Raw genomic sequence first — 9,775 nt, 5'->3', positions numbered from 1 at the left:
TGTGTGTGTGTGTGTGTGTGTGTCTCTGTGTGTGTGTGTGTGTGTCTCTGTGTGTGTGTGTGTGTGTGTGTGTGTGTCTCTGTGTGTGTGTGTGTGTGTGTGTGTGTGTGTGTCTGTGTGTGTCTCTGTGTGTGTGTGTGTGTGTGTGTGTGTGTGTGTGTGTGTGTCTCTCTCTTGCAGACAAACCACCTATCAGGGAAATTGTCCAGTGGGCAGTAGAGGGAGGAGGCTGATTAGAGGCGTGACACTGACAACTGGTGGACATCAGAGGTAACAGCATAGTTCACAGGTCTCAGATGTGTGCAGCACAATGGTTGTCTCGTCAACATAGATTTTGAGCTCTAGCTATATGCCAGAAATAGCCTAGGGCCCTATGCTTACTAGATTACTGCCAATCATACAAATTGGGGTTTTAGAGGACAATGGCAAACAAAATAATGATATAGGCAAGGGCTATAGGCAAGGGCCAGATTAGATAAAGGTTATTTACAGGGGGGCCAGACATTTCCATTACTCTTCCTAAAATCGGTATAAAAACAAATGGCAAACAATTATAATCTTATAAACTCACTTTTTTTTGGATAAAAGTTCATTTTAAGTGCTTTATGATTAGCCTTATTCAGTGCATCAAATGTAAAAATTCTTCATGCTCTGTCAAGTTGGTTGTATTTGTAATGGCAGCAGATACTCTTCCTGGGGTCCAGCAAAATTAAGGCAGTTACACAATTTTAAAAACATTACAATACATTCACAACAAATTTCACAACACATTAATAAGTGTGTGCCCTCAATGGGTCTTATGGTTGTGGAGGTATAAATTCACAAGCTCTGAATTCATTAGATTATTGCTGACTGTTTGATATGCAGTGTATTTGACCTTTAAAATTATACAACAAAGCTTATTTAGAGATAAAATTGAAGCAAAAAATAAATATACACACTTCAACAACGCATGAAGTGTGTGCCCTCAGGCCCCTAAACAGCCATTTTCAAGTCTTGCCATAGATTTTCAAGCCGATTTAAGTCAAAACCATAACTAGGCCACTCAGGAACATTCAATGTCATCTTGGTAAGCAACTCCAGTGTATATTATGTACAGGCTTCCTTCTGTTCACTCTTTCAATTAGGATAGTATTGTGGAGTAACTACAATGTCGTTGATCCGCCCTCAGTTCTCTCCTATCACAGCCATTAAACTCTGCGGAGGAGAATTTCTGTCTATAATAAAAGCCCTTGTGGGGGAAACTGATTCTGATTGGCCAGGCCTGGCTCCCCAGTGGTTGGGGCTATGCCCTCCATGGCTCACCCATGGCTGCACTGCTGCCTAGTCATGTGAAATCTACATATCAGGGCCTAATAAATGTATTTCAATTGACTGATTTCCTTATATGAACTGTAACTGAGTAAAATCTTTCAAATTGTTGCATGTTGGATTTATATTTTTGTTCAGTATACTTCAGCACCAGATCTGTAAAATATTAATTTAGCACAGTTATCTAAGTTAATAATACCAATTCCTGGGGTAACAATACCTATCACTTATACAAACAGTGATAGCGTCTGAACAACATTGTAGTTACATAATTACCTCAATGACCTCGACACCGGTGCCCCCGCACATTGACATTGACTCTGTACCAGTACCCCCTGTATATAGCCCCGGTATTGTTATCTACTGCTGCCCTTTAATTATTTGTTATTCTTACTTTTATTTATTTTTTGGGGGGGGGGGGGGGTTCTTAAAACTGCATTGTTGGTTAAGGGCTAAGTAAGCAAGCATTTCACTAAGGTCGACACCAGTTGTATTCGGCGCATGTGACAAATACAATTTGATTTGTACACCAGTCACTGATTCAGTCAGGTTGTGAGTCATTTATTACTTCAAACTTGAACTACTCTTTTTTTGATCAGTCAGAAGAGGATCTGGAAGGCGCTTTGTGCTGATGAGTAACAATGCAGAACAGTTAGAGAACCACTTATTTGAGCCAACAATGTATTTTGCTTGCTTAGAAAAAAAGCAACATGCATTTATGCTTTTAAATGTTTGTATAGAGATAGCTTCCTGTACAACATGTCAAATCAAGATACAAGACAGGCCAAGGGGGGCTCAACTGCATTAGTTGGAATGTAAAACGGCACACTTACAACTTGTCAAAGCAAACATAGCTTCTTTTTTTAACAAGAAACACACCTGTTCCCAGATTAAAGCTGGAGAAAATCCTGTATTGGGCAGGTTTTAATCTCAAACTATCTGAACAATCACAATACAAATTTGGCACCTTCCCAAGTTCTCAGACATTAAATGGTCGATATATTGTGGTCTCAGGGATGCTGTATAATATTCTGGTGGTTCTGGCAAATATTTATACCCCTAATATGGACGATATATAAACTTCCTGAAAAATGTGGTGTCTATACTGCCTGATCTAAATACCCATCCAAGGCAAAGACTTCAACAGTGTGCTGGATCCATTTTTGTACCACTCTTCTAATAATAAGGGAAAAAAGTCCCTCTCCCTCCCTCTATCCAAGTTATAGTGCATTCGGAAAGTTTTCAGATCCCTTAACTTTTTCCAAATGTTACGTTACAGCCTTGTTCTAAAATATATTAAATAGTTTTTTTCCCACATCAATCTACGCACACGACAAAGCAAAAACAGTTTTTTAGAAATTAAAAAAAATCACATTTAAATAAGTATTCAGACCCTTTACTCAGTACTTTGTTGAAGCACCTTTGGCAGCGATTACAGCCTCTAGTCTTCTTGGGTATGACACCACAAGCTTGGCACACCTGTAATTTGGGAGTTTCTCCCATTCTTCTCTGCAGATCCTCTTAAGCTCTGTCAGTTTGGATGGGGAGCATCGCCGCACAGCTATTTTTAGGTCTCTCCAGAGATGTTTGATCGGGTTCAAGTCTGGGCTCTGGCTGGGCCACTCAAGGACATTCAGAGACTAGTTCCGAAGCCACTCCTGCGTTGTCTTGGCCGTGTGCTTAGGGTCGTTCTTCTGTTGGAAGGTAAACCTTCACCCCAGTCTGAGCGCTCAGGCCAAAAGAGTTCTGTCTTAGTTTCATCAGACCAGAGAATATTGTTTCTCATGGTCAGAGTCCTTTAGGTGCCTTTTGGCAAACTCCAAGCGGGCTGTCACGTGCCTGTTACTGAGGAGTGGCTTCCGTCTGGCCACTCTACCATAAAGGCCTGATTGGTGGAGAGATGCAGAGATGGTTGTCCTTCTGGAAGGCTCCCCCATCTCCACAGAGGAACTGGAGCTCTGTCAGAGTGACCTTTGGTTCTTGGTCACCTCCCAGACCAAGCCCCTTCTCCCCTGATTGCGCATTTCTAGGAAGAGTCTTGGTGGTTCCAAACTTCTTCCATTTAAGAACGGAGTCCACAGTGTTCTTGGGGTCCTTCAATGCTTTTTTGGTACCCTTCCATAGATCTGTGCCTCGACACAATCCTGTCTCGGAGCTCTATGGACAATTCCTTCAACCTCATGGCTTGGCTTTTGCTCTGACATGCACTGTCAACTGTGGGACATTCTATAGACAGGTGTGTGACATATACTCCACCCTCTGCAAAGCCAGAAATAGTTATTTTTGATGGATGCAGAAAAAGCATGACCGCATAGAAGGGGATTATTTAATCAAAGCATCAAAAGGCATTGATTTTGGAGATGCATTTATTTCATGGGTTAAAATAATATACAAATCTCCACTGGCTTCAGAATGAACAGCATCTTTCTTTTCTGAGTACTTTCCCTTTACAAAGTTCCACTGGGAAGTGCTGTTCGATGTCTCCACTCCTTTTTTCTATCGCCATAGAGCAACTAGCCATCGCTCTACGTAGCAGTGAGGTAGTGAAAGTGATAAGAGGTCATCTCGAACACAAAATCTCACTTTATGCTGATGACATAAATAAAAGTATCTCTGATCCAATGTTAAAGTTGGTCGGAAGTTTACATATACTTAGGTTCGAGTCATTAAAACTCGTTTTTCAACCACTCCACAAAATTCTTGTTTACAAACTATAGTTTTGGCAAGTCAGTTAGGACATCTACTTCGTGCATGACAAGTAATTTTTCAGACAGATTATTTCACTGTATCACAATTCCAGTGGGTCAAAAGTTTACATACACTAAGTTGACTGTGCCTTTAAACAGCATGGAAAATTCCAGAAAATTATGTCATGGATTTACAAGCTTCTGATAGGCTAATTGACATAATTTAAGTCAATTGGAGGTGTACCTGTGGATGTATTTCAAGGCCTACCTTCAAACTCAGTGCCTCTGCTTGATATTTAGGGAAAATCAACAACAAAAAATCTGCCAAAACTTCAAAACAATTGTAGATCTCCACAAGTCTGGTTCATCCTTGGGAGCAATTTCCAAACGCCTGAAGGTACCACGGCCGTCTGTTCAAACAATAGTACGCAAGTATAAACACCATGAGACCACGAAGTCATCATACCGCTCAGGAAAGAGACGCGTTCTGTCTCCTAAAGATGAACGTACTTTGGTGCGAAAAGTGTAAATCAATCCCAGAACAACAGCAAAGGACATTGTGAAGATGCTGGAGGAAACAGGCACAAAATTATCTATATCCACAGTAAAACGAGTCCTATATCGACATAACCTGAAAGGCTGCTCAGCAAGGAAGAAGCCACTGCTCCAAAACCGCCATAAAAAAGCCAGACTACGGTTTGCAACTGCACATAGGGACAAAGATCGTACTTTTTGGAGAAATGTCCTCTGGTCTGATGAAACAAGAAATAGAACCGTTATGTTTGGAGGAAAAAGGGGGATGCTTGCAAGCTGAAGAACACCATCCCAACCATAAAGCACGTAGGTGGCAGCATCATGTTGTGGGGGTGCTTTGCTGCAGGAGGGACTGGTGCACTTCACAAAATAGATGGCATCATGAGGAAAGGAAAATTATGTGGATATATTGAAGCAACATCTCAAGACATCAATCAGGATGTTAAAGCTTGGTCGCAAATGGGTCTTCCAAATGGACAATGACCCCAAGCATACTTCCGAAGTTGTGGCAAAATGGCTTAAGGACAACAAAGTCAAGGTATTGGAGTGGCCATCACAAAGCCCTGACCTCAATCCTATAGAAAATTTGTGGGCAGAACTGAAAAAGTGTGTGTGAGCAAGGAGGCCTACAAACCTGACTCAGTTACACCAGCTCTGTCAGGAGGAATGGGCCAAAACTTATTTGTGAGAAGCTTATGGGAGGCTACCCGAAACGTTTGACCCAAGTTCAACAATTTAACGGCAATGCTACCAAATACTAATTGAGTGTATGTAAGCTTCTGACCCACTGGGAATGTGATGAAATAAAAGCTGAAATAAATCATTCTCTCTATTATTCTGACATTTCACATTCTTAAAATAAAAGTGGTGATCCTAACTGACCTAAGACATAGAATGTTGAGTAGGATTAAATGTCTAGAATTGTGAAAAACTGACTTTACATACACCTTAGCCAAATATATTTAAACTTCCGAATTCAACTGTATCTGCACCAATGGTTTTGAATACTCTTGAAATCTTGAGGAAAATATCTGTGTATAAACTGAATCTACATAAATGTGAAATGTTTTGTATTCTCCCACATGATGGATCCACCAGTTTGGCTACTCTTCCATTCAAAAGGGTCAAACAAATTCACACATCTGGGTGTTTCAGTTACCCGCCACATTAAAGACCTCCTAAAGGCAAACTTTACAAAGCTACAATAACATACGAAACTTGTCTTTGAGAGCTGGTCACTTCTCCCCTTTCGCTATCTGGAAGCAAAAAAACTGTGAAAATGAATGTCTTTCCAAGGTTTATTCAACTATTTCAATGTGTTACAGTTTTTTCTTTCTAGATCAAGATATTACCTCACTCATTTTACAGTTCTACAACTGGTCTGCCAACATCAGAAATAGTATGTACTGGGTTGAATCTCAATTATTCAAGTCATCCCTCTTTGGTGTTGTTGGGTTCTGAGAATTGGAAATATACTTATTCATGTCAGTGAGGGAGTGCTGAGGTTTAGAGGGTTTACACCAGAAGTTAAGGGTTATAGGAGGAAGGTATATAGTGTGTGCAACTAAGCTTGGAATGTGTTGAGTGCAGGGAAGCGATTACATGTGGCAGGCATTGATAAGCGGAGAGCCATGGATTGGTGATGGGGGGGTTGAGGTCAGGTCACCTTAAGGGAGAAATAAAAGTTTATGGCCCGTATCACTAGTGTCCTGCCTAGCAGTAAAGAACGATGTTTGTACAGATGGGTAGGAGGAGACTCAGCCTATGAGGAACGGTTAAATATCAGTGCTTGTGTGAAAATGTTTTTGTCTAATGCAGCCCTATTGATCCTCTGGAAATAATAAACTTGGTTAAACTTTGAGTGTTTCACTCTGAGAATTAGAACCTAACAGTGTAAATGGAAGAATCAGCCTGACACACTAATGTTCACCCTTACCTTTGCAGATATCCAGGTACACATCTAATCCCATCGTTAAACAACCTATGAAAATATGGATCTAATTTCGACAACATTTTCAGCTTCACTCGGCATGTCCCGACACAATAACCAAATGTTCCCCCCATCATGTGAAGACAGAGCATTTGATGTATGGCAGAGGAAAGGTGTTCATGCATTGGATCTTTTTCTGAACAATAATTTTGCCTCACTTGACAAACAAGTCAAAAACATTGATCTTCCTAGATGTATTTCGTTATCTTCAGGTACGCAACTTGAAAGTAGGACCTTCACTACCTTTCATTAACTCCCCCCAGCTTCACTATTAGATACTATTTTAATCCAGGGCCTGAAAAGAAAGGTGAAAACTGCAACAATATATGCCTCCATCTTATTGGTACAACCCTCCCCTATTCTGAACATCAAAACGGGAAGATGATCTGACGGAAGCAAGTATTGTTGAGAGGGTTCATTCATTGTCTATTTGTGCTAGGCATGCATGCACTTGTTCAGGTCAAGCTGCTACACCAAATCTATTGGACTATGTCCAGGCTAAGTAAAAAGGTATACAAACCTATGTGACCGATGTAGAGAGGCTTCTGCAGATCTTACTGTTTTGGTCCCAAGATCATTACGTTTTGGTCCAGCGTTTTTGCAACAATATAACATTTTATAACATAACTGTGCCCTCTGGGGGCCCTTTTTAGTCTACCACCTACTGGGTTAATGGTGTCCAGACTAGGGGTTGACCGATTATGATTTTTCAATGTTGTTAACGTTAATTGGAGGACCAAAAAAAGTTTAATTTTAATTCATTTTATTTATTTATTTTCGAACAATTTTTTATTTATATTTGTAATAAATGACAATTACAACAATACTGAATGAACAATGAACACTTTTATTTTAACTTAATATAATACATAAATAAAATCTATTAAGTCTCAAATAATGAAACATGTTCAATTTGGTTTAAATAATGCAAAAACACAGTGTTGGAGAAGAAGGTAAAAGTGGAATATGTGCCATGTAAAAAAGCTAACGTTTAAGTTCCTTGCTCAGAACATGAGAACATATGAAAGCTGGTGGTTCCTTTTAACATGAGTCTTCAATATTCCCAGTTAAGAAGTTTTAGGTTGTAGTTATTATAGGACTATTTCTCTCTATACCATTTGTATTTCATAGACCTTTGACAATTGGATATTCTTATAGGCAAGCCTATCAACTCCCAGCCTAATCTCGGGAGTTGATAGGCTTGCAGTCATAAACAGCGCTGTGCTTCAAGCATTGCGAAAAGCTGCTGGCAAACGGAGGAAAGTGCGGTTTGAATGAATGCTCACGAGCCTGCTGCTGCCTACGACTGCTCTATCATAGACTTAATTGTAATATAATAAACACACAGAAATACAAGCCTTAGGTCATCAATATGGTCAAATCCGGAAACTATCATTTCGAAAACAAAATGTTTATTCTTCCAGTGAAATACGGAACCGTTCCGTCTAAATATTGCTGTTACATTGCACAACCTTCAATGTTGTGTCATAATTACGTAAAATTCTGGAAGGTGAATTAAGTTTTTGTTGTTGGAAGAAATGGTCTTCACACAGTTCGCAACGAGCCAGGCGACCCAAACTGCTGCATATACCCTGACTGCAAGAGAAGTGACAATTTCAGACACCGCATTGATTATATGCAACGCAGGACAAGCTAGTTAAACTAGTAATATCATCAACCATGTGTAGTTAACTAGTGATTATGTTAAGATATAATTTTTTTTTTATAAGATAAGTTTAATGCTAGCTAGCAACTTACCATGGCTCCTTGCTGCCTGCACTCGCGTAACAGGTGGTCAGCCTGCCACGCAGTCTCCTCGTGGATTGCAATATAATCAGTCATAATCGGCGTCCAAAAATGCAGATTACCGATTGTTATGAAAACTTGAAAATCGGCCCTAATTAAATCGTCCATTTCGATTAATTGGTCGACCTCTAGTCCAAATCAGTGCAGGACGCTCTCTCTACTATCCTTGCGAAGAGACGTATAATTCTTGAGGAAAAATGTGCACCCTCCATTGCAGTCGATGGCTGCACAATTTCTTTCTCGCCTTTTTAAACTATAATTGTTGTTGAGAATGTGCACCCCTTTGGGTTCCCAGGGCCAGGAGTTGGGAAGCATTTCCCTCCAACAATGTAAAAATGTCCATGTTCTTGACCGATATGAAAAAAAAATATATATATACACTGCTCAAAAAAATAAAGGGAACACTTAAACAACACAATGTAACTCCAAGTCAATCACACTTCTGTGAAATCAAATTGTCCACTTAAGAAGCAACACTGATTGACAATAAATTTCACATGCTGTTGTGCAAATGGAATAGACAAAAGGTGGAAATTATAGACAATTAGCAAGACACCCCCAATAAAGGAGTGATTCTGCAGGTGGTGACCACAGACCACTTCTCAGTTCCTATGCTTCCTGGCTGATGTTTTGGTCACTTTTGAATGCTGGCGGTGTTCTCACTCTAGTGGTAGCATGAGACGGAGTCTACAACCCACACAAGTGGCTCAGATAGTGCAGCTCATCCAGGATGGCACATCAATGCGAGCTGTGGCAAGAAGGTTAGCTGTGTCTGTCAGCGTAGTGTCCAGAGCATGGAGGCGCTACCAGGAGACAGGCCAGTACATCAGGAGACGTGGAGGAGGCCGTAGGAGGGCAACAACCCAGCAGCAGGACCGCTACCTCCGCCTTTGTGCAAGGAGGAGCACTGCCGGAGCCCTGCAAAATGACTTCCAGCAGGCCACAAATGTGCATGTGTCAGCATATGGTCTCACAAGGGCTCTGAGGATCTCATCTCGGTACCTAATGGCAGTCAGGCTACCTCTGGCGAGCACATGGAGGGCTGTGCGGCCCCACAAAGAAATGCCACCCCACACCATGACTGACCCACCGCCAAACCGGTCATGCTGGAGGATGTTGCAGGCAGCAGAACGTTCTCCACGGCGTCTCCAGACTCTGTCACGTCTGTCACATGTGCTCAGTGTGAACCTGCTTTCATCTGTGAAGAGCACAGGGCGCCAGTGGCGAATTTGCCAATCTTGGTGTTCTCTGGCAAATGCCAAACGTCCTGCACGGTGTTGGGCTATAAGCACAACCCCCACCTGTGGACGTCGGGCCCTCATACCACCCTCATGGAGTCTGTTTCTGACCGTTTGAGCAGACACATGCACATTTGTGGCCTGCTGGAGGTCATTTTGCAGGGCTCTGGCAGTGCTCCTCCTTGCACAAAGGCGGAGGTAGCGGTCCT

The 9,775-nt window shown here is 41.3% G+C and overlaps 1 protein-coding gene across 2 annotated transcripts in view; it reads right to left on the bottom strand.

Annotated features, from left to right (window-relative positions):
• The window catches only part of LOC139546559 (TSC22 domain family protein 1-like), a 78,903-nt gene that overhangs the window by 43,212 nt on the left and 25,916 nt on the right, over nt 1-9,775 (bottom strand). The gene's annotated exons all lie outside the window — the stretch shown is intronic.

The sequence above is a fragment of the Salvelinus alpinus genome, chromosome 20 (genome assembly GCF_045679555.1).
Source record: "Salvelinus alpinus chromosome 20, SLU_Salpinus.1, whole genome shotgun sequence".
NCBI classification, from domain to species: Eukaryota; Metazoa; Chordata; class Actinopteri; order Salmoniformes; family Salmonidae; genus Salvelinus; species Salvelinus alpinus.
The sequence above is the reverse complement of the archived record's forward strand: the minus strand, read 5'-3'. Positions and strand labels throughout refer to the sequence as shown.